This window comes from Macaca fascicularis, chromosome X (genome assembly GCF_037993035.2).
Source record: "Macaca fascicularis isolate 582-1 chromosome X, T2T-MFA8v1.1".
Lineage (NCBI taxonomy): Eukaryota > Metazoa > Chordata > Mammalia > Primates > Cercopithecidae > Macaca > Macaca fascicularis.
In genome coordinates, this window is record NC_088395.1 from 78873074 (window position 1) to 78898332 (window position 25259).

The 25259-nt window shown below is 46.3% G+C and overlaps 1 protein-coding gene across 9 annotated transcripts in view; it reads left to right on the plus strand.

Moving 5' to 3' along the window:
* Window positions 1–25259, plus strand: part of NHSL2 (NHS like 2) — a 234203-nt gene that overhangs the window by 188141 nt on the left and 20803 nt on the right. The window lies entirely within an intron of this gene.

Sequence of the window (25259 nt, forward strand, 5' to 3'; positions counted from 1 at the left end):
CTTGGTTTGTGGACTCCAATAAACTCAAGGTATGCTGGTTGAGTGCAGACCAGAACAGCCAAGCCAAGTACAGTCAGGCCTCACTTCACAATGGGGATACACTGTGAGAGAAATATGTCATTAGGTGATTTCCTCATTGTGCAAACATCATAGAGTGTACTTACACAAACCTAGATAGTGTAGCCTGCTACACACCTTGGCTATATGGTACAGCCTATGGCTCCAAGGCTACAAACCCATATGGCATGTGACTGTGCTGAACACTACAGGCAGTTGTAACACAATGGTACTTATTTGTGTATCTAAACATACCTAAACCTAGAAAAGATAGAGCAAAACTATGGTATCATCTAATGGGGCCACTGTCATATATGCGGTTGTCATATATGCAGTCCATTAACCCAGGGATCCTCAACCCCTGGGCCACGGACCCATACCAGTCCATGACCTGTTAAGAACTGGGTCACACAGCAGGAGGTGAGCGGCAGGCTAGTGAGCATTATCACCTGAGCTCCGCCTCCTGTCAGATCAGCAGTGGCATTAGATTCTCATAGGAGCACGAACCCTACTGTGAGCTGCGCATGCGAGGGGTCTCAATTGTGTGCTCCTTATAAAAATCTAACTAATGCCTGATGATCTGAGGTGGAGCAGTTTCGTCCTGAATCCATGCCCCCACCCAAGTCCGTGGAAAAAATGTCTTCCACAAAACCAGTCCCTAGTGCCAAAAAGGATGGGGACTGCTGCATTAACTTACATGCTGTTATGTGGCACATTGCTGTACAAATGGCCCTGGTCTTTCCATGAGCTGTAGCATGGCCACAGAGATATAGAAAGAGCCTGGGTGCTCAGGAGGTGATTATCTGAGGTCTGTCACAGGTTCCCCTTTCTTTGCTTTCAGAGGCGCCTCTGTTCACAGCTTCTCATCACACTCAAAACCCAATGCCTGTTTCCTTTTTTTTCAAAAGCAGAGTGTGTGGCAATGGGGCTCTGAGGAAATCCCTACCACTATGGCTGGGGAGTGTGTGGTATGAAGAACCCACATTGTGGCTTACTCAACTGTGAGTTCTTAACTGTGTGGCCCCAGAGCCACTGTGCTCCTGGGCAGCAGTGGTGACAGCCATGGCGGCACAGCTTAAAGCCTGGAATGGTAAGCATGGGCTCAATTGCATCCTGCGAGGAGACTCGCATCAGGGTTTGAGCCCGGGGTTTGGTGCCTGGATGGGTGTCGGCAGAGTGGGAGGAGGCAGGTGGCTGGAGAGCACTGGGGACAGGTGGAGCAGCCAGCTTTGCCCTGGCCTGAGTCAGGCCAGGTTTGGGAAGCATTTGGACTCCACAGCAGGCTTGGGGGCTTGGCCCCTGGGTTGACAAGAAGCTGAGAAATGTGATTATCTCCCACAGGACAATATACTGTCCCTGGACAAAGGTGGCGGTCTCATGCCCACTGTCTAAGTTCTAAACCAGCCCTTGCCCAGCCTTTTCTCCCCAAGCTGTCCAGCTACAAGACCCAACCCATGGTGGAGCCAAGGGTTCAGAGCAGCTAGGCTGTAGGAGAAAGGAATTTCCTCCGGTGGCTGCCTGGGAGGGAGCTCTTTTTAATCGGCCCCACCCGCCAGCTTCCCCATTACCATGCCGAGGAGTGGAACAGCAGCATTCCTTTTCCCTTCCTACTGCTGCCTCCTCCAGCCCTGCAGCCTTGAAACTCTCGGTGGTATCAGACTCCTGAAGCACCAGGCAACAGCCCAGCTTCTTTCTGCTTGGTCACACAAGCTGTGACCTCCCAAATCATGCCTGGACTAGGAAGACAGGGCAGTGTCACAGGAAATCTAAGTCCCGTGTACATGGTGATCTCACCCCAGCCTCCACTGCTTCAGCCCCCTTCTTAGGTTGGCCAAAGGGTAGAAGCCCTGCTGATTAAGCCTCTTCCCTGAATGTTGGCAGCCTAGGCTCTGCACTAACTTAGCACCTAGTGCAGAGCCTGGCACATACGTGGGAGCTACCCAGAAGCATTCTCTTGGGTGGATAAATGCATGGATAAATTAACAGGCTTCGGGTATTGTCTTTGTTGTACCTCCTCAGGGCTCCCAAAGCCTTAAAACTAGAACTTGTCACCTCATCACTTTAGAGCCTTCTACTTGCAGGCATCTGTGCACCTGTTGATCTCTCCCACTAAGAAAAGGTGACAAGTGAAACCAGCCAGGGGATTCCTGAGGATAATCTAGGAGTCTCGAAGCCTTGCGGTGGTCTTCCAGGCTGAATCATCCTACCTCGAGAACCAGGAGCATGAGAGGTGGCATCAGACAGATTTAGCTCAAGTCTCAACTCTGCTAATTCCTATATATATATAATCTTAGTCAAAAGTAATTTCACCGCTCTAAGATTTAGTACTCCACTCTGTAAAATGGGGCTAAAAATACCTACCCAGCATTATGGTGAGGAATAAATGAGAAAATGTATTAGGTTGAAACCTATGAAACTGTCCAAAGCATTTAAATGCCAGCAATTTGGTATGGTTCAACCTAATATATAAAGTGCTTTATAAAGTATAAAGTATAATAAGTAGCCCTCTATAAGTATTCATTATTCTTAACAGATACAATTTAAAAGTCACATATTGTTTTTTGCAATATTAGTGACTAATCCCTTTCATCAGAATACAGGTCAAACTAACAGAAGAAGCCACTTCTCTGACAATCATGGGCTGCAGGAATTTCCTGGAGCATTTTGGCCTGGGAAATAGGGACAGGTATTTTTAGGAAACTAGACTGGTTCATGGAAAGCAATGGAGGTGAACACCAGGGTGACTCGTGACAGCTCCTACCTGGAAATGATTCACCCACAAAAGCACAGTAGGAGTTGGCACATTCTCTTGCCCCAGATGGGAGTACCCACTCCCTAGCTCCAGTAGCAAAACAGAGGCTGCCTAGGACAGACATTCCTTCCTGGGGGACAGAGCCAAAGGGTCCGAGGCCAGCAGACATCTGGAGGAAACTAAAAACAGCTTCTTGCCAACTTTTCCCTCCCTAGTGGCAGCTGTCAAGCCCAGGTAGCTCCTCTTGACCTAGCAAAATCCCACGCCTGGGAAAGCTTGGATTTGGAACTGATAGTTGCAGTGGCCACAGTGGAGGGAGTGGGGGAAAGGTTCTCACCATATTATACATCACTCCCTCAATCCCAATCCTAGATGTAAAGGTCACTGGGATTTCAGGCCAGAGGGGACTGGGAAGAGTCCAGAGAAATGCCCACAGATTCGCTCTGCCTCCGTTGCTGGCACCCCAGGCCAAGGACTACTGAAGCACTAAGCAAACAGCTATAAACTTCCTAAGCAGTGTTTCTCACTGAGGGCATCGTGGCTCTTGTGGGTAAGACAATTCTTCATTGTACAGGACAGTCCCATGCATTGCAGAACATTTCGAATCTGGTAGCAAGGATAGAGCTGGATGAGTCCCAGGTCTGTGGTTCAGGAGAAGGGCCCAAGCAGAGTAGTGGCCTCTTCACAGCTCCAAATGGCACCTTGGAGAAGGCATCCTCAACTAGATGCTCTACAGCTGGCTTGATGGCTGTGCACTACCCCATGAGCCAAGTGCCTGGGTAATCTTGGTTGGGCTATCGGAAACATGTAAATTCACTCAGACAGCGCCTGGGACCTGAGAGGAGAAAAGCCAGAGAAGATACCCTCCCAGGGTTGCCCATGGGCAGGCAGTGCTCTGCACAGCTTTTAGTCCCAAGCCCTGGCCAGCCTGTGGCAGAAGGTCCATGTGGAGAGTGAGGTCAACTTGACCCAGTGCCCGAGTACCAGTTTCCAGCATCAGCCAAGATGGATGTAGGATGCATGACATTTGTTCAGGGAAGTGTGACTATCCAATTTGAGCTAGAGTATGGATTCCCCATAGCACAGAAGTGCTTGACCAGGAGTTCATGTACTTGAATGAGGAAAAGATTATAACTTTATCTTCATTAACCTGTAATTGAAAGTTAGCTTTCCTTCCATTACAAACACAGGCCACACATCACAGTGGCATTAGCCTGTGACTTTGTCTCTAATAGGAACCACAGATGTTTTTATATCTCATTACTGCTGCTGCAGGTGCCTTAAATTACTGTCCCACTCACGACTACTTCAAAATCATGGCAGTCACTGGACCCGCCACTAGCTCATGTTGCTTAATGTGTTAATAATGAAATGCATATTACTATGTTGCAAATTTTAAGACATTTATAGATAACTTTAAATGCAATTGGCTTTCTTTGTAATCCTATGTATTTTATTTTGTGCTTGTAAAAACATTCCAAGTAGAGGCCCATAAGCTTCATTAGGCTCCTGATGGAGTCCAAGCCATTAAACTGTTAAGAAATCCTGGATTAGAGGGTTGTCAGGAAATCAGCCTCATTGGAGTCAACAAGGAAGGCCTTGAGTATGAAGAGAAGGAGCATGGGCATGTGTTCTGCTCACATTGAGGAGATGCGAAGGTTTCTGAGCAGGACGTTGCCCGAGGTGATGCTGAGGTCTCCAGCCTGGGATTCATTAACAGAAATACAGAAGTCAGGAGGAAGAGTGGATTAGGGTAGCAAGAGAGGGTTCTATTTTAAGTATATTAAATTTGAGACTTAAAAAAGTGGGTATCCAGGTGAAGATGTCCACCAGGCTCTGAGAAATGCAAGCGGGCAGACTGAGAGAGTGGCCGTGGCAACAGGAAAGAGTTGAGGATCATCCTCTGAGATGATCACAGGGGCATTTGGAATGATTGTGCTCAAGAAGGGAGAAAAGGAAGGGAGAGAAAAGAGGCCAAGGCAGGGGATTGTCATAGGCTGTCATCTCCAAGAAACAGATTTGGAGATATTGATTTGCCTGCAAGAGGTTTGTTGGGAACTGCCTTCTAGAACACCACCTGTGAGGGAGCAGGATTGGTCAGAGACAGGAGTTCACATGCAATGTAGTCACACTGGAGACCTCAGTTGATAACATGGGAAGCTCTGGAGCTGAGATGCTCTTCAGATGGCCCCAACTGAGGCCAGGCTGCTGCGCCTTTCTTCCCCCACCTCCCACCCACCCCATCTATTGACCAGACCTTGGATGCAGGCTGCCCCCTAAGAAAGGGGTTGTTACCTTGGAGAAGAGACTCAACTGTGAGCCATCAACCAACACCTCTGGTAGCTGGGGGACTGAGTGCCTTGGTCCTGAAGGGATCAAGCAGCTCAAGGTCTGGTGTTCCAGTCACTCAGAAAATGCTACTGGCTCCCTCCCACCCAGCAGGCCTCTGGGCAAGTCCCCCCTGCAGCCCAAGGCCAGTTATAGGAGTCCCAAGGACAGGGAGTCAGGACCTAAAAGGAATTTGAGTCCTTGATGCCTGTAATTCAAAATCCTCAGTCTTTCCCCCAACCTCTTTTATTTGGGGCTAAGATAAGTGGCATGAGGTAGGCGGAAGTTGGAGGGAACTGTGCTGTTGCCATCCTCTGCACAGTTTGTTTATAAGAGGTTACCAAACTAAGCAAATCAGCCACCATGGAAACAGTCTTTGTGGCTTTCACATCCCTCCCTTCCTTCTGGAGTGACCCACATCTCAAAGAGGGATGTCACCATAATTGAGGTTACAGGTCTGCTCACAAGGCCTGTGAGCTACCCAGGAAATGCAATACTATTATAGCCACCAAGTAAAAGAAGGTTGGGCTTCATTTTTAAAGAGAGAAATGTAAAAACTTGACTTTCGATTTTGATGTTCATGTCCTTACGCCAAAAAATCAAACCAAATAGCAACTGAACTGACTATGTATAAATTCCCCCAAACCTTTGAAATTTAAAGTAGCTGTAGGAAACTTGAATCCAGAAAAACTCATTCATTCATTCCCTCATTACACACACACACACACACACACACACACACACACACACACAAAAGGTTCTGAGTTTGCAAAATGATAGGCTGAAAGACCAAGTGTGGCCTGAAGTTCAGGATTTTTTGTTCTGCATGGTTTAAAAAATGAGTTTTCCACATTCAGAAGTGGAGCTTACAAATAAATAAACAAATACCATCTCACACCAGTTAGAATGGCTATCATTAAAAAGCCAGGAAACAACAGATGCTGGAGAGGATGTGGAGAAACAGGAATGCTTTCACACTGTTGGTGGGAATGTAAATTGGTTCAACCATTGTGGAAGACAGTGTGACAATTCCTCAAGGATCTAGAACTAGAAATATCATTTGACCCAGCAACCCCATTACTGGGTATATACCCAGAGGATTATAAATCATGCTCCTATAAAGACACACACACACGTATGTTTATTGTGGCACTATTCACAATAACAAAGACTTGGAACCACCCCAAATGTCCATCAATGATAGACTGGATTAAGAAAATGTGGCACATATACACCATGGAATACTATGCAGCCATAAAAAAGGATGAGTTCATGTCCTTTGCAGGGACATGGATGAAGCTGGAAACCATCATTCTAAGCAAACTATCACAAGGACAGAAAACCAAACACTGCATGTTCTTACACATAGGTGGGAGTTGAACAATGAGAACACATGGACACAAGGTGGGGAACATCACACACACTGTGGCCTGTCGGGGGGTGGGGGCTGGGGGAGGGATAGCATTAGGAGAAATACCTAATGTAAATGACTAGTTGACGGGTGCAGCAAACCAACATGGCACATGTATACCTATGTAACAAACCTGCACGTTGTGCACATGTACCCTAGAACTTAAAGTATAATAATAAAAAATAAAATAAAATATAAAAAAGGCCGGGCACGGTGGCTCATGCCTGTAATCCTAGCACTTTGGGAGGCCAAGGTGGGTGGATCACGAGGTCAGGAGATTGAGACCATCCTGGCTAACACGGTGAAACCCCATCTCTACTAAAAATACAAAAAAATGAAATAAATAAATAAATATACAATAAATAAATAATGTAAGTTAGTTCCCAATGCACCTTTTTAAAAAATCTTAAGATCTGGTCCCAATGGATGAATTAGCTAACACTAAGGGGTTCTGCCCCCTTGTGGGTGGGCAGGGAGTTCCCCAGTTCACAGCTAACCCCATTCAACCTGCTTCTCTTCTTGGTGTTACCTGCCTGGGCCCTGCCAGTGTTTGTGCTCATGAGCCCTTGATTTGGCTAAGCTGGGTGCTGAGGTTACACAATGGCAGATGATGTCATTGCTCTGCTCACAGGGCTATCTCCTCTGCCCTCAGGGCTCACCATCTAGTGGGGAGGAGAACCCATGTGCACCAACAGACAGAAGACAGAGTCCGGGGTGGGGGGGTTGGAGGAAGGAAAAACCCATGAGGAAAAGCGAAGTTGGGACAATGTCATAGAGACTCTAGGAGCAAGGGTAGACTTCTACTAGGTGGAAAAGAGGGCAGGGGTGGGAGAATGGCATTCTAGAGCAAAGGAACAATTCAGCTGGTGAATGGTGCTCCTAAAGGAAGTGGTGCATGTGAAGCAGAGAAGAGGCAGGAGCCAGACTGGGGAGACCTTTTCGGCCAGGCTGAGGAACTGGCATTTTATACTGGTGGTTTTGAGGCAGAGGGAAGAGCTGATCTGACTTGTGTGTGTCTAGAAGATGACTCTCATGGCCCTGTGGAGGCTGGATCGTAAGAGAGCAAGATCCGAGGGAGGAAGAGCAGCAGGTAGGAGGTTCTTGTAATTGTTTAGGTGAGAAGTAACAGGGCTTTGATTTGGGGAGGTGCCAGCGAGTGGGAGAAGGAACAGATTTGAGAGGGATTTAGGAGGTCAGATTGACAGGTCTTGGCGATTCCTCAAGGTGGAAAGTAAAAACTGGGACACAGTGGCACACTGGTGTGCAGTGTTATCCTGGCCATGGCAGTAGCTTCCCTTTGTTAAGGGTTCTGGGGCATTTGCAGTACTTGCCCATACATTAACTCACCCCAGTTTCAAAGTCAAAGACACCAACCTACTGCCTGTCCACAGGCTTCGTGCAGCACTTCCTAGGTGCCAGGCTGAAGCGTTGCCTTCACATTCACTCATTGAGTCATCACAACTTCCCTAGGAAGCAGTTACTATTCTTACATCATTTTACAGATGAGGAAACAGAGGCCCATAGAGGCAACGTGAATCTCCCAGGGTCACACAGCTAATAAGCGACAGAGCCAGGATTTGAACCCACATCATCTGCTCCAGAGCCTTTGCTCTGCTGCCTGGGGGCGGGGCCAGAAGAGTGGTCACTGAGCACAGAGACCTTCTGCACACAGAGCAGCCTGAGCAGACTGCAGCAGGCTAGTAGTGTGTGCATCCCACACATTTCTCCAGTGAGCATCTAGACGTGAAATCCCGAGGCCTTGTATGGGCTTTCTAGCTCCAGAAATTTGAGGAGATGTGGGTTAGGCAGGGAAGAAGGAAATGCTGAGCCCAGGTTGCCAGCACTGTGGGCAGTGAAGGAGAGCAGTCAGGTCACACCACACAGGTCCCTTCCCCGCCCCAGACCACAGACCCTCCAACAGCTTTCAGTTATGTTGAGCATCAAATCCAAATTCCTAACCACAGCCCATAAGACTCTGAAGTAATATGGCCCCTACCCACCTCTGGGACATCTTTTCTTGCCATGCTCCCCTCACACATCGCACATACACTGGCTCCTTTCAGTCATCCTTTTCCACCCCAGGGCCTTTGCATTTGCTGTTTCCCCTGCCAAGTATGCCCTTTTTCTCTTTGTGCGGCTGGTTCCTTCTCATCATTCAGATCTCCTCTGCTTTAGTGTGAACTCCGTGAGGGCATGGACTGTGTCCGTCCTGTTCACTGTTGTATTCCCCAAGCTAATGGGCCCAGTACACAGAAAGGGCTCTCTAAGTATTTGTTGAATGAATGAGCTATTTCGGTACCTGCTCTGTGTCAGGCACTTTACAAACATTAATTCGTTTAATCTTCAAAACAACCGTGTGAATTAGTGAGATTGTTATTCCCATTTTATAGATGAAGCACTGGGAGGTGACTTGACTTGCCCAAGGTCACAGGGCTTAGGAAGAAACAGAGCTGGAACTGGAACTTGACTCCTGACTTATGCTGGCCCCCCTAAACACATTGCTCCTAAGTGCGCATTCAGGCAGGGTTTGTTTTTGTTGTTTTTTTTTTTTTTTTTTGGAGACAGAGTCTCGCACTGTTGCCCGGGATGGAGTGCAATGGCATAATCTCGGCTCACTGCAACCTCCACCTCCCAGGTTCAAGCCATTCTCCTGCCTCAGACTCCCAAGTAGCTGGGATTACAGGCACGCACCACCATGCCCAGCTAATTTTTGTATTTTTAGTAGAGACGGGTTTTCACTATGTTGACCAGGCTAGTCTTGAACTCCTGACCTCGTAATCCGCCCACCTCAGCTTCCCAAAGTGCTGGGATTACAGGCGTGAGCCACCTCGCCCGGCCGAGGCAGGGTCTTCGTTGAGAAAGGCCGGGGCTCTGTCCTTCCGTGTGCTGCTTTACATGGCTGACTTAGACTTCCCTAGAAAGGAATTGAAGCAATTCTGGTGGCCTCTCAGCTGGGGTTGTTAAACACCCTGGTGGTTCCACCTTTTCATTCTTATTTATTAAAAACTCCACAGAATTAGAGAAGTTCTTCAGAAAGCAAAGCAGAGTTCTCTGCTCAATGAGAAAGTCACCCCATTCCAGTAGGAGATGCAGCCAGAACCCACAGGACGGAGCATCCCCGCAAGGATGCCGGGAACAGAGGGGTGAAGTGCTTTCCTCTGGTCCCGTGTTTTCTCCACCAACTTCTTAGTTGCCTAGATCCTTGCTACTTAAAGTGAGGTATGAAGACCAGCAGCAGCAGCAGCAACAGCACCTACGAGAGTGTTAAGAATACAGAATCTCAGCACACACACCCCCACTCCACCTACTGCGCCAGAACCCACGTTTTAACAGCATCCCCAGGGGATCTGGTGATTCATATGCACAAAAAGTTTGAGAAGCACTGGCCTAGAGGACAGCCTCTGAGAATGACCTCCTCATCACCAGACTGGGAGCTCCCTAAGGACAGGGACTGTATTTCGTTGTGTCCTCAAGGCCCCCTGCACAGTACCAGCCACCTAGTAAGTACTCAGTCATGTTTCTTGAATGAGTAAATTTATGAAGGAATCTAGTCACATACAGCCAGCTTAGGCACAGATAGAATCATTTACTATGCATGTTGTGCAGCCCTGTCCCCTGCCGTGACCCCCTCCAGCAAGCTTTCCAACAAAGAGGCCCAACCCCAGCCCTGGGACTCTCCTCCTGGCCTATGGTCTTGTGAGGGAGGCCCAGCAACAGGGAGTTGGTTTCTGTAGGCCCTAGACTTTGGACAGGATGCTGAACGGCTTGTCCCCTCCCTGTTTCTTCCATCCTCCCACAAAAAAAAAAAAAAAAAAAAAAAAAAAACCCAAGGAGGAACTTCTGAGGTGCCCACACTGTTGATTGCTCTCTTTACTGAGGCCATGGCTTCCTCAGCACACATGGCCACCACAGTCCCTGTCCCACATCTCAAATTGCCCCCTGGAAATCCGAGTTCCTCCCAAAGTGCAGAAGGTGCTGTCAGGTGCTGGCTACCAAGCCCTTGCTGCATGTGGAACCAAAATAAACCCCTGTTGATATGGAAACGGGTTGAATTATTTTAAGAAAAAAAAAAATTGCTCCTTCATTAAATCGTGTTGTTATGGCAACCGGAATTAGGAAAGTAACTTGGCCATGGAGGTTATGTGCAATGTTTTGGGACCGAGAATTTTCAGAATAGTGGAAAACAGTTTGTGAGTACATCTCCCTGCCCCCGACTCTGCCCGGAAAAGGAGGATGAAGGCCAGTTGAGCATCCAGCCACCTTACCTGGGTGGACTTGTGCAGGGTGTCTGGGGGCTGCTCTCAGGGGCCGAGCCTGCGGTTGTGCAGGCTGAGGCCATAAAGGATCATGTGGGAAAGATAGCTAACTGGGCGGAGGATGTCCAGACCACAGGTCCAGCACTGTCTGGGTGTACAAGTAGTCCTCCACTCTGCTGCAAAAAGAGTGTCCCAAATTCCTGGAATTAAGGAAAGGTGGGAGGCTTAAATAACAACAATAGCTACTCTTTATTGTGTCTTTACTGTGAGCCAGGCACTGAGCTAAGAAGTACTGGACACACTCATAGCAACCCTGTGAGACATTATTATTATCTCAGTTTTGCAAATACAGACTGAGTCTTAGCTCAGTGAAGAGACTTGTCCAAAGTCCCACAGTAAGTAAGTATAAGGTAAATTAAAGAATTGCAGCCGTAGCAGCAGCAGCAGCAGCAGCAGCAGCAGTTCCGTAGTAGCATTTTAGCAGCAGGTAGGGGCTACACAACCCCTTGACATACTCACACTCAGTCCTCCTCAGAAGCAGGAGTGGATACTTGCAAAGACAGTTGGCTGAAGTGAGATTCACTCATTTATTCATTCAACATGCATTTAATGACCACTTGCCATGTGCCAAGCACTGTGGATATGCTGGTGACCAAGACAGACAAGGTCCTTGACCTCAGGGAGCTTACAGTCCAGGATAGGGCAAACAGACAGTCATCAATGAAACCACTTACCAAGAAAAGCTTCAAGTAGTGGCAAGTGCTATGAAGAAAAGCAAGCAGAGTGATGTGGCTAGGGTGACTAGGATCACGACACCATAGCAAGATCAGAGGTCTATCTGAAGAGGTGATATTTGAGCAGAGACCCAAATGAAGGAAGGAAGCAAGCCATGTGAAAATCAGGGAAAAGAGTGTTCCAGGCAGAGGGAACAGCCAGTTCAAAGGTCTTGAAGTAGGAATGGACCTGGCATGTTTGAGGAGCAGCAAGAAGGCCCCTGTGATAAGAAAAGAGCCAGCAAGCAGGGAGGGGCAGAGGCCAGATCATTCAAGCCTTATAGATCATGGTAAGGACTTTGCATTTTAGTCCTGTGTGATGAGAATCTATGGGAAGATGTGCTGGGGAGCAACGGGATGTGACTTACTTCTTTCTTTACTAATAGCTTTCTTGAGATGTAACTCACATACCATGCAATTCACCCATTTAAAGCATACAATTCAGTGACTCTTAGAATGTTCCCAGATATGCACAAGCATCACCATTTAATTCCAGAACATTTTTATTATGCCAAAAAGGAGACCTCTTTCCCATTAGCAGTCACTTTCCACTTTTGCCAACCCCTACCTCTCCCCAGCCACTAGTAACCACTAATCAACTTTCTGTTTCGATGGATTTGCCTAATCTGGATATATCACAGAAATGGAGTCATATTATGTGTGGCCTTTTGTTACTGGCTTCTTTCACTTAGTGTAATGTTTACAAGGTTCATCCATGTTGTAGCCTGGATCAGAACTTCATTCCTTTTTTTTCCTTTGAGGCGCAGTCTCATTCTGTCACCCAGGCTGGAGTGCAATGGCGGGATCTTGGCTTACTGCAACCTCCACCTCCTGGGTTCAAGCGATTCTCCTGCCTCAGCCTCCAAAGTATCTGGGATTACAGGCTTCTGAGTCTTCACTTTCCCGTTCTCATAGGGAGGCTGAACATGGCTAGCAGAAAATAGTTATTGTGGTAATGAGAGAGAGTTGAAGTAAACCACAAAACAGTGTTTACAGTATGATTCCATCTTTGTTTGGCATAGGAAAATTTCTGGAAAGATATACCCAAGGTATCAGCAATGGTTGCCTCTGGTGTATAGGATTATGAATGTTCTTTTCCTCTTTCTGTTTGTTTGTATGTTCTGATTTTTAACTATGATAAGCATGTTTCACTTTTGTGATAAGAACAAAAAAGAAAAGCATAACAGAAAAGCATGACAATTTTTAAAAGAGGGAATTGCCTAGAAGCCATTAGCAAGCAAAGGGAGTGGGAAGGGTAGCAGCAGCCTCCTGTCTGGAGCAGGCTTCTGAGCCATGCCCCAGCCCACAGGACAGCATGTGTCAATGCGCCTCTCAAACTGCAAAGGGCCCTTCCTGCCAGAGGAGGTTGGAAGCCCCAGGAAGCCGACCCTGAGGCAGAGATTAGTGTGCAGGAAGTTTGTTAGGGAGGCTCTTGGGATCCACAACTGTGGAAAGTGGGTGAGGAGGCAGGATTATGCAGAGGGGGTAACGTAAACTGCAACAAAGGCCACAGTCAATCCAAAGGGGAAGCTCTGGAGCTGAGAAAGCCCCACAGAGCTGCCCTGAGTTGAGGTGAGGGAGCCACCTTGGCAAGATGTGACATTGGACAAGGTAATCCCCAAAGAGGGCTAACAACAAAATGCCTTCTGGCAGCTCGGCCAACATTTAAGAGAATAAGTCATTTATCCCTGAGGCGGAACCTTGGCAGCACATCACAGTGTCCACTATAAGAGGACTGTTTGGCAGAGGTGACCTCCATAAAGGCAAGTCAATAGGCAGATACGAGGGGAATTTGGGAAGAGGAAGAACTCATCTTTGAACTCAGAAACCTGGCTTCATCTTCCATTCTGAGCTCTGATCTCCATTCCTGATTTGTCTTCTCAGGCAGTGACCTTTGAAGAAGCGATAGGCCAATTTATGATTCTTTAATTGCTCTGGAATGCAGACAGGGTGGAAGTATTATTGGCCTCCTTTTGTCGATATAGAAAGCTAAGTTCAGAGGGAACACACAGCGAGGTTGTGATGAGGCAGTCTCAAAGCCAGGTCTGTCCAACTCCATGCCCCAACTTCTTTCCCTGTTAACACAGCTGCCCAAACTTTCAAGCAATTTGGGTTGTGGTCAGATGGATAAATCCGTTCCTCCTCGTTAACACTGAACCAGTTTGTTCTCCATGTCCAGCAATCAATTTTCAGATGAGCTAGTCCCAATCCTGCAGATTACAAAGTCAAATTTGACTCAGTTGGTGCAACCTAAAGGGCCCCTTACTATCCTGAAAAGCTGCTGTGTTTGGAGGAAGGCAGAGCTTCCTCCCACCAAGGACAATCCTGAACCTCCCCAAGTTTGGGGGGGCGGGGGGCGTGAGAGGCTGCAGGCAGACTGACTGAGTTAATCCTGAGTTAATCTTATTAACCTATGAGATCAATTGGCTACAGGCGCCAGGCAAGTGACAGCACAGGCATTAATTCAGCAGCGGCCGGGGCAGCCTGACAGCCAGGGGCTGATTTATCAGGCCTTTTAATGGATGGGATTGCATTTAGCTAATTGAGTCTGGGGCTGGCATGGATAAGACAACCCCCTTGTGATATGCAGCTGCTCAGTGGACGTCCTGCCATTGTTGGGGGAAGGGTGACAGAAGGAAATAAGAAGGCAGATGACAAGGAATGCTCCCTTCCTGGCCACTGTAAGGGCTGGTGTTGGGTTCCAGGTATCTCTAACATGTGAACCACTAGTGTAGTGTAGGGCAGTGATTCTCAAAATGTGATCTTTGCACCAGCAGCATCCCTTGGGAACTTGTTAGAAACGCAAATTCCTGGGCCCTCCCCAGACCTGCTCAATTTGAATGTCTAGGAGTGGGGCGCAGCAATTCCTGTTTTATCAGGCTCTCCAAAGAATTCTGATGCACGCACTCAAGCTCAAGACCCCCTAAAGGAGTTATGAGTGCAAACTCTAGTACCAGGCAGCCTGGGTTATAGTAGCTGTGATATCAGGCAAGCCATCTAACCTCTCAGTGTCTCAATTTCTTCATCTGTGAAATGAGGAAAATAATAGTACCTGCTTCATAGGGCTGTCATGAAGATTAAATCTGTCAAGTGCCTAGAGCAATGCCTGTAGTAAGGGCTATATATATATATAAATGTTAACAACTGTTATCGTTGGAAATAATGGAGCATGGGACTTCTGTCTGCTCCCTCAGTATGACAGTAATTCTAACTGGATCATAAAGTTTCCTGTGATTTAATAAGTAAAAAAAAAAAATGGCACAAAATTGTACCTTTACTGCAATTGTACTTATGTAAAAATACTGATGCACATGGACAAGGTGAAATTATGGATGGTTTCTTTAATCACAAGCTTTTGAAATGTGGTTAAACATAATAGATCTTTGAGGTCCAAATATTAAATAAATTCAGATGGACAAGAATAACATATTGAATCACAAGATAAGCAATGGACAGAGTTGAAGTAGAGACTACTATAGAGGACTCATGATAAAAGACTGCATCCGTGGGTCCCCACTCCACTCAGGGGCAGGGGCGTGGTTCTGGGCTCATCAGGTTATACTGGAGCAAAATGAAGCTCAAGATTCCTCAAGGTTAGAAGGGAGGAGACGTGAGCAAGAGTGTGGTCCACCTGAGGATGCTTAATAACAGTAGCAAGGATGGTTGGCCCCAGTGAGGACAGCTAGGGGGTGCTCACGGGGTCTGGGTAATGGATTCATCCTCAGGGAGGGAGAAAGAGTCCAGCTGAGAACGAGGGTGGTCTTGGAAGCTGAGAGACTTGGCTAGCTGTTGTGGGAAAGTCTGACCACTTTTGAGAGCGCCAACTAAATCTCCATCTATAAAGGATAAGTACAACTAGTCAGTGAGTTTTTATCTCCATTTTGCCACCTACATATCTATAGGTACCAGGGTCCTACAGATTGGGCTGTGAAATCCCAGCATAGGGCCAGGAAAGCTGATTTCAAGATCAAGATTCAGGTCAAATGATTGGGGTGGGCATGTGGTGAGCTTGAAACTCCAACTATGCATGCTACTCTCAGCCCCATTTTCCCCTTTAAACTAGAACAAAGACACTAGTAAGAGTTTACTGAGGTCTGAGTACGGGGCTTGTCTCTATAGTATATATCTTTGCATCCCAGTAACCAGTTTACTTTTAAATGGTAGTATATCTGTTGATACATAGTCACTATAGGATCTAGTATGATGCACTAGAATTTCTGCAGTTTATCCCAGCTGCCTTGATCACATTTTGTGGCCATTCTTTTGATGCTTGAGTGTGATATTGTGGTATGTTTCTGACTTACCAAGGTTCTTTTCTGATAACAACTTTATTAAAAGAAAAACATGTGCAAACCACACAATTCACCCATTTGAAGCATACAATTCACTGGGTTTTAATGTATTCAGAGTTGCACAACCATCACCACAATCCATTTTAGAACGTTTTTTCATCCCAGAGAGAAACTCTACCCATTATCAGTCACTCCCCATTTCCCCTCAATCCCCTCCCCAGCCCTAGGCAACCACTAATCGACTTTGTGTCTTAATGGATCTGCCTATTCTGGACATGCCATAGGATCAAATCACTGACTATGTGGCCTTTTGTGACTGGCTTCTTTCACATAACATGATGTTTCAAGGTCCATCCATGTTATAGCATGCGTCAGTACTTCATTCCTTTCTGTGACTGGATAATTCCATTGTATGGATAGACCACATTTTTATTTATTTATTTATTTAATTTTCCATTCACTGGTTGATGGACATTTTGATTGCTTCCACTTGTTGGGTATGGTGAATAATGCAGCTATGAACATTCATGTTCAAGTTTTTGTGTGGACATAGGTTTCCAATTTTCTCGGGTACATACCTAGGAGTGGAAGTGCTGGGCCAAATGGTAACTCTGTGTTTAACATTTTGAGGAACTGCCAGACTGTTTTCCATCACATTACATTCCCACCAGCAATGTATTAACACAAGGGTACTACTTCCTCCACATCCACACCAACATTTGTTTGACTTTTTTATTATAGCCATCCTAGTGGGTGTGAAGTGGGATCTCATTGTGGTTTTTATCAGCATTTCCCTAATAACTAATAACTAATGATGTCGAGCATCATTTCATGTGTTTGTTGGCCATTACCACATAATCAAAAGATTATATAGTACTATCTTTTGAGAAATGTCTGTTCAGATCCTTTGCCCATTTTGATTTGGATTATTTGTCTTTCTATTATTGATTCGTAAGATATTTTTATATGTTCGGACACAAGTCTCTTATCAAACATATGATGTGCAAATATTTTCTCTTATTTTGTAGGCTGCCTTTTCGCTTTTTTCTTGAGATAGTCTCTGTCACCCAGGCTGGAGTGTAGTGGGACCATCATGGCTCACCACAGCCTCGAACTCCTGGGCTCAAGCAATTCTGTACCTCAGCCTCCCAAGTAGCTGGTACTACAGGTTCACATCACCATGCCCAGCTAATTTTGTCTTCCTCTTGTAGAGACAGGGTCTTGCTATGTTGATCAGGCTGGTTTCAGATTCCTGGCCTCGAATGATCCTCCCACATCAGCCTCCCAAAGTGTTAGGATTACAGGCATGAGCCACCGTGCCTGGTTTCTTTACACTTTCTTGAAGGTATTATTTGTGACACAAAGGTTTTTAATTTTGACGAAGTCAAATTTCTGTTTTTCTCTTTTGTTACTTGCACTACTAATGTCATATCTAAGAAACCACTGCCTAATCTAAGGCCTTAAAGATTTATACCTGTGTTTCCTTCTACGTTTTATAGTTTTAGTCATTACATGTGGGTCTTTGACCCATTTTGAGTTTAATTTTGTATATATATGAGAATGAATTCCAACTTCATTCTTTGGCATTTGGATATTCAGTTGTCCTAGCGCCACTTACTGAAAAGACTATTCTTTTCGTCATTGAATGGAATTGGCACCCTCGCCAAAAATCAATCAACCATAGATGTATGGATTTATTTCAGGACTCTCAGTTTCTTTCCACTGATCTATATGTGTATCCTTATGTTAGCAACACACTATTTTGATTACTATAGCTTTGTATAAAGTTTGACATTGGGAAGTGTGAGTCCTCCAACTCTGTTCTTTTTAAACATTGCTTTGACTGTTCTGGGTCCCCTTAATTTCCATATGGATTTTAGGATCAGGTGGTCAATTTCTACAAATAAAGTGGAATTTTGATAGGGATTGCATTGAATCTGTAGATCAATTTGAGGAATATTGCCATCTTAACAATATTAAGTATTTTGATCCATGAACATGTCTTTCCGTTTGTTTCTACCTTTAATTTTTTATCATGTTTCTTGGTTTTTAGCATACAAGTTTCACGCCACGTTTGTTAAATTTATTGTTATGTGTTTTATTCTTTTGATGATACTGTAAATGGAATTGTTTTCTTAATTTCATTGCAGGTTGTTCATTGCAAGCATATAGAAATACAATTTTTAAATTGATTTCATGGCCCTGCAACCATGTTGAACACAATTATTAGTTCTAATAGTTTTTTAGTGAATTCCTTAGGATTTTCTATGTACAAGATTATGTCATCTCTGCAAATATAGGTTACTTCTCCCTTCTAATCCATATGCCTTTTATTTCTCTTTCTTGTCTGATTGCTCTAGCTAGAACCTCCAGTACAATGTTGGACAGAAGTAGGGAAAGTGGATATTCTTGTCTTGTTCCTGATCTTAGGGGAAAAGCATCCAGTATTTCACCTTTAACTGTGATGTTATTGTTGGTTTTTTATAGATGCCCTTTGTCAGGTGACGGAAGTTTCCTTTTATTCCTAGTTTGTTGAGAGTTTTTATCATGAAAGAGTGTTGGATTTTATCAAATCATTTTTAGTCTATCAATATGGTGTATTACATTAATTGATTTTCAAATGTTAACACAATCTTGCATTCCCAGGATAAATCCCACTTGGTCATCGTGTATGATCCTTTTTATATGTTGCTGGATTTGGTTTGTTAATATTTTGTTGGGGGTTTTTGCATCTATACTCATAAGAGATATTGGTCTGTAGTTTTTTTGTGATGTTTTTGTCAGCTTGGGTATCAGGGTAATCCAGGCCTCAGAGAATGAGTTGAGAAGTACTACCTCCCCTATATAGTTTGTGAAGAATTGACATTAATTCTTCTTTAAATGTTTAGAAGAATTCACCAATGAAGTCATTTATGTCTGGGCTTTTCTTTGTCAGCACTTTTGATTACTACTAATTCAATCTCTTTGCTTGTTATTTGTTTATTTGGGGTTTTGATTTCTTGTCCAGTCATCTTCAATAGTTTGTGTCTTTCTAGGAATTTAAGCATTTCATTTAAGTTGTCTAATTTAGTGTCATACAGTTGTTCATAGTATTCCTTTACAATCCATTTTGTTTCTGTAAAGGTAATTATAATGTCCCTTCATTTACTTATGATTTTTGTAATTGGGGTCTTCTCTCTTTGATTCTTGGTCAATCTAGCTAACCGAATTTCTTTTGAATTCCCGTTTGGCCTTCCACCTCCTTCTGCCTATATTTGAGAGCCTTGGCCAACCTAAGAACATACATATATGTCTTTTACAGTCAAGAAAATGAGTCTTTTCTACACTCCTGCATGTGGAGCTCTCAGCCTGAACCTCCAAAGCAAATTGTTATGTCTCCTCAGCTAACTGAGGCAGATTCATTCTGAACCAGCTTCTTTATTAGCCAGTGGCTATGGTGCATAAGGCTGTCAAAATTCTACCCTCTCACTGTGGAAATTAAGCTGCAGCCCTTTTAGTATATGGCCATCAGCCAAGTGTTGCTCATTTCTGACTAAATATGAGGGCCTGGGGAAGAGCAGAAGGCAGCAGGCCCTGGCTAGCTGGGACCCCCACGCAAGGCATTGTGGATACGCCTGGGGCCTGCTTTTCATGAGTGCCACTCGCTTTGGGTCTTGAATGGGAACAGAGGCAAGTTAGAAAAGCAGAGGCCTGCTCCTGTTCGGACCATATGTCTCCTTGGTCACGGCACCCAGGACTGTGCTTCCCTATTTGGCAGGGACTCAGCCAACAGATGGTAAAGTCAGGAAGTCAGGAAAAAGCATTGGGGATTTGTGCAAGTGCTGATTCTGGCTAGTGTTTGGGGGTCCCTGGCCCAGTTGGTCACCTTTCCCCTTCCCTCTGCAAGCCCTAAGCCTGGCTAGGGTGCTAGTGTGGAAGCATTCATTAGTTCGGAAGATGTCTCAGAGCCACATGTCCACTTAAAGATTATTTCCAGACTAATGAAAAATCTGTATGTGCAAGCAGGTCCCCATTTTAAAATGGAGCAAAGCCCACCAACATTTCCATGGTAAGGAAATGGCAACAAATCAACTCTTTGGGATGAGTATGTGGTGAGCTTGAAACTCAAACCAAGTGTGACCGCCTCAGCCCCACCCTGGGCTGCTGACTCAGGACCAAGAGGAAGAGGGAGCTGCCAGACTTCACAATTTCTGTAAACAGTTCTTGAAAAAGGAACCACACACTTGTCTTTCTGCCAGCCCCCAGCTTGTCCCCATAGCTGACAGCGCTGCCATTGTCTTTTCTCTGACACCCTAGGTCAGGGCTTCTTAATTCGAGCTCCATGGACCTCCAAGGGGTATGTGGAGAGAATTTAGAGGGTCTACAAACTTGGATGGGAAGATTATTTGATCTTTTCTCCACGAACCTCAAACAACAATTTAGCATTTTCTCAAATTAGGAATGTAGGTGACAAACCACAGTAGTATTAGCGGTATCTGTGACTTTATCACCAACAGAAATCACAAATATTTTCATATCACATTACAGTTGTAAGTATCTCAAAAAATCATTTGTGTTCATCACCACTTCAACATTTCTAATCTATAGAATTGCCACTAAATATTACGATTAAATGCATTATGAAAGTAGTAACATAACTAGATCACAAAATTTAAAAATATTTTTCTAACCATTTCGGTATGATTGTTTGCCTTTGTGATTCTATGTATTTTATTTTATGCACGTGAAAACATTATTCTGAGAAGGGATCCGGAGGTTTCACCAAACTGTCAAAAAGGTCCATGATCTAAAAAAGACCAAGACCCTGTCCTGGATCTTGGAACTCTCCTGCTCCATGGGCCTCACTTCTGATCCACAGAACTTTGCCTATCTTACTGGAGGGGTCAAAAGCACTTGCATGTTAGTGCTGTGACACTGGACAGGAAAAACTTTCTGTGCCTAGTTTCTTAATCTGCAAAAGGGGGAATAATGACACTACCTACCGTATAGGGTTGTGATGATTCAATGGGTTAAGAAATGTAAACCACTTAATGCCCAATACATGGTAAGCACTATTAGTTATTTTTGTTGTTATTGCTGGTTTATATCAATCATCTCATTAATATATGCTATTATTATCTCAATTTTCAGAAAAAGGAAACTGGGGCTTAGGAGAAATGAAATGACCAAGTCAAGGGAACACAGAAAGGGAGTGGCAGAGCCAGGGTTCAAAGCCAGGTCTATGTGACTCTCAAGCCCAGTAGAGGTCACTCTTTAGCACACTACTGAGACGAGGTGATGGCCCTCAGAGAAATGGAAGCCATCAATGGGGTGCTCGCTGGGAAGGAACAAGCAGCTCTGCAAGCTCCTGCTTTGTTTCCCCCACTTGTCCCTACTGTCCACACCTCCAACCTTATCTGGGGGGCTCCCAGCTCCACGTGCATACCAGCAGCCCTCAGCCAGGTCTCAGGGGGCCAGTCCTCCTTCCAAAGGCCATTGCCAATGCAGCCTTCATCTGCAAAGAGGACAAGTCCATGTTCTCCCACTGAACCACAGTCTTGCAGTAACAAACTCACTTTAGAGTCATGGACCAGCCTCTGCTCCCAAGTGGATCTCAAGCCTCACAGGCCAGTGGGGTAGGGATTAGAGGGCCTGAGGGGAAACCCAGAAGGGCAGGGGCTTGTCTGGGGAGTGGAGGCAGTTTCGTGGAGGAAGTGGTCTTGGAACTGAGGAGAAGATTGATTGCCAGTTGGAGTGAGGCCAGGAGTGTTCATGAATTTTTAAGGGAGAGGGAATGGAGTGTGCAGAGGCCCAGAGGCATGCAAGGGCCTGGTAGGTACAGAGAAGCAGGAAGGAATTCGAGATGTCTGGAATTTGGGCTGAGTAGAAGAGGAAAGAAGGATAGCATAGGCAGATTAGATGGCATAGATAATTAATGAGCAGATAGGAAAGAAAATGCCAAAATTAGGTCTACAACTCTTCCCACGAGGAAAGAGAGCCATTGAGGGGTTTTGTACAGGAGCAGCAAGGCCAGGTGTGTGAATTCAAAGGCCCATGGCCCCCACCCCCAGGCATGTTGAAGGTGGACCTATTAGAACAGGCAGAGACTAGAGCCTGCTTCAGTAGCCCAGGTGAGAGAGGAGGAGGGGCTGAACTGTGGGTGGAGAGGTCATGAATTTGAGGACACTCTTTCCGGCAAGCCTCATAGCCAACAGGCCTCATCTGTATGATGTAAGAGGTGAAGGAGACCACAGTCACTGGGGGCACCTGCCCTTCTCTAACTTGGTCGTGTGAGGAGATCCTACAAGGCAAGGTTTCCCCAGGCCGTGGGACCTTTGTCATGAGTTCACCTGCTGACACCTTCCATTTTAGCCTCTTTCTCACCTGAACAGCCCACTGTAAGAGCAGAATAAAAAGCCCTGGCCCTACTTTCCCACACAAACACACCACCCCCACCCCCCATCAGGAGAGTTGCTGAGGTGAGGGGCCCTGCTCTACCCCATGTGTGGCAGGCAGGAAGGGGAGAGGGGACACAGGGAGCAGGTCAGGGCCTGCTCTCTGTCAAAGGAAATATCCACCCTCCTAAGCCTTTAAGAAACTGTTTTCTTCCAAGTAGGTCCCGCTGTTACCAGGGCAACCGAGAGCCCTGGTATTTGTGTTTCTGTCTTTGGAGTCCCTGGGGAGAAGTGGCCTGCAGAGCTTTCCCTAGTCTGGGCAGGATACAGGAAGTGCTGGCCGGAGGTGGAGCCCACTCCCCACCTCCCATTAAGGGGGTGGTCTCTTGCCTGATTAATGCCTCTCCTTATCCCCTGGAAGAGTCCACCCCCACCCTCAGGAGCCAGTTCTGGTGGTCAAGGGCACAGGCTTTGGCTCCTATGGACCTGGTTTCTCGAGGACAGAATTCTGCACCGACCTTGTGGCACATCTCTCTCAAATGGGTGTCACCTGCTGTCTAAGGCAGGTATCCAGGAGGGGCGAGCTCACATCAGACCATGGCACCTGCTGAGGGATCGTCGCGCACGCTATGTTTCTTGATCACTTACTTTGTGCTAGAACTGGATCTGTGGGTCGGTTCTTGCTCCAGGGAGCTCTAGGGGAAGGCTCAGAACCAAATTGGCCATTAAATGTCACCTGGGCTAGTTAGTTCCCAAGGCTCTGTGCTGCTCTAGGCTGGGCTGTGTTGGATGTTAGAATTGCCTAGGGAGCTTTCTAGATGTAGAAATTCCTGGAGATTCTGTTTCCAACGGCGTGGGTACAGGTGGGGAGTAGAGGTTAAGAGTACGGGCTCTGGATGTCAAACTGCTGAGGTTCACAGTCAAACTCGGCAAACGGGGCAAGGGACCTCAAGCCACTTGCCTGACTGGTTTCCTCACTTGCAGAATGAATGTGGGGAAGTTACAGCTGTTTCACAGGCAGCAAGATTTTCCTTGCCTTCCTCCATTGGTCAGCCCAGGGGAGAGTTTTTAGGACCCTCGCCATCCTTGTCACCCCTCTAATGCCCCCCTTCCCCTCCTTCCTTCCTTCCTTCCTTCCTTCCTTCCTTCCTTCCTTCCTCCCTTCCTTCCTTCCTTCCTTTTATTCTGATGTTTTCTTACTCCTGGCAAGCCAAAGGGCTTCTGTGAGGTGTGGCTTTGTCCCCTTCCACAGGGCAGCCAGGGCCCCAGGTGGGCCCTGCCCATCTCGAGGATTCCACACTGCTTTTGCAGCAGCCCAGGAAAGCATTGGCGCATCTGACAGCTAGATCAGTTTGTGATTCTGACCAATCTCCTGTCAATTCACATCCTCAGATTTTCATTTTCACAAGCTTCTTCTAAGCCACATCTTCCCCCACTCAGGCTTCTGCAGTTGCTTTCTGAACCTGACTGCAGGATCTCAGATGAGCCCCTGGTAAAGGTTATTTCAGTGCATCTTTCCAGGTTAGAGAGAGTTTTTCGGCCCCTCATTCCCTTTTAGAGGAGATATTCTAGTCCTCCAAGCTTCGTACCACCTGCAGATGCCCTTAGTAGGCTGCCTCTAGGACTCCATCCAGTGGCCCATTTATTCACTCACTTCTTCATTTACGTACCAAACTAGGATTGAGATCCTACTGTGTACCAAGTAGTGTGCTGGGCCCCAAGGACTCAACAGTGACTAGATAGATCAAGAAGCCATGGCCTGAGAGGGGATGAGACTCATGCCAGAGCCCATATAGAGTCAGCAGCAAGGCTGGACTGGAATCCAGGGTTCTTTTCCCCATTCCCACAGTGCTTCCAGCTTTAGGGTTAGGGCAAGGCTGACTCTGTCTGACTTTTTTCCACCTTCTCTGGCCATATCACAATCTGGGCTCACCTATCACTACTTGTGATGTCATGAGAAGTCCCCTGGGTGCTGGAGACCTTGTCAGGCCCCCTGAAGAGTAATGGGTAGTCCCAGTGCTCACTGATGAAGCCCACGACCCCATAACCCTGTCCCTCCCTAGAAGGGGCAGTCAACCACATACTCAGAACTGCCACCTGGCTGGTTCCCCCAGAGCTTCCAGAGATAGTGCACCTGATGCATGCTTCGTTGCTTTGGCAAAGACCCAGAATCCAGACAGGCTGAGACTTTAAGTTTGTCAGGAGTCTCTGCTGGGAGACAGCAAGCACGGTGTATTTGAGTTAAGAGTGTATATGGGTTTGGGAGTCACGAAGACCTGGAGTCCCCCATATGATCTAATATCTCTGAGACTCAGGTCCCTCCGCTCTAAAATTAGAGACAGCGTCACCTGCCTCACTGAATTGTGGAGAGAAAATGAAATGATGTTGGTGAAAGTGCCTGGCACATGGTCAGAAACACTATGGTTTCCTCCCTCCCTCCCTTCCTGTTAAAGGGACAAAGCAAATGTGCCTCTGAAGTGGGGTTTGTTTCCCCCACTGGAATCCTGCAAGCTGGCGGCGGGGGCGGGGGTAGGACAGGGCAGAACTAGGAGACCAGCCTGGCCATGTTAGACTACAGGGCCAGCGGAGTGGGGGCAGAGAGGTGCTAAGTGTCCTCAGAGCTAATGGGCAGCTGCAGGGCTGTGACAGAGCCACTCGCTAGCTGTCAACCTTGGGCCAGTGACTTCTCTCTCAGCCTCAGCATCCTCATCTTTAAGATGAGGGTAAGGGTAGTTAGTTCTTTCCCCCAGGATCATTATCAGAATGAAATAAGGTAACAGATGTGAAGTGCCTGGCATAGCACTCAAAAGTAGCAGAGGCTTAATGAATGTTACCACCCACTTCCTCTGGGGAAAAAAAAAAAAAAAGTCCAACTCATGCTGGGAAACTTGGGCAAATCCCAGAATGGGATTCAGTTTCTTGTGACCCCACAGTCTGTGAGGAGCCATGAGATCTTGCTTGGAGGGCCTCTTACCTGGACTGCTCTGGGGACTTGTGATTCATCTTCACCAGCTAA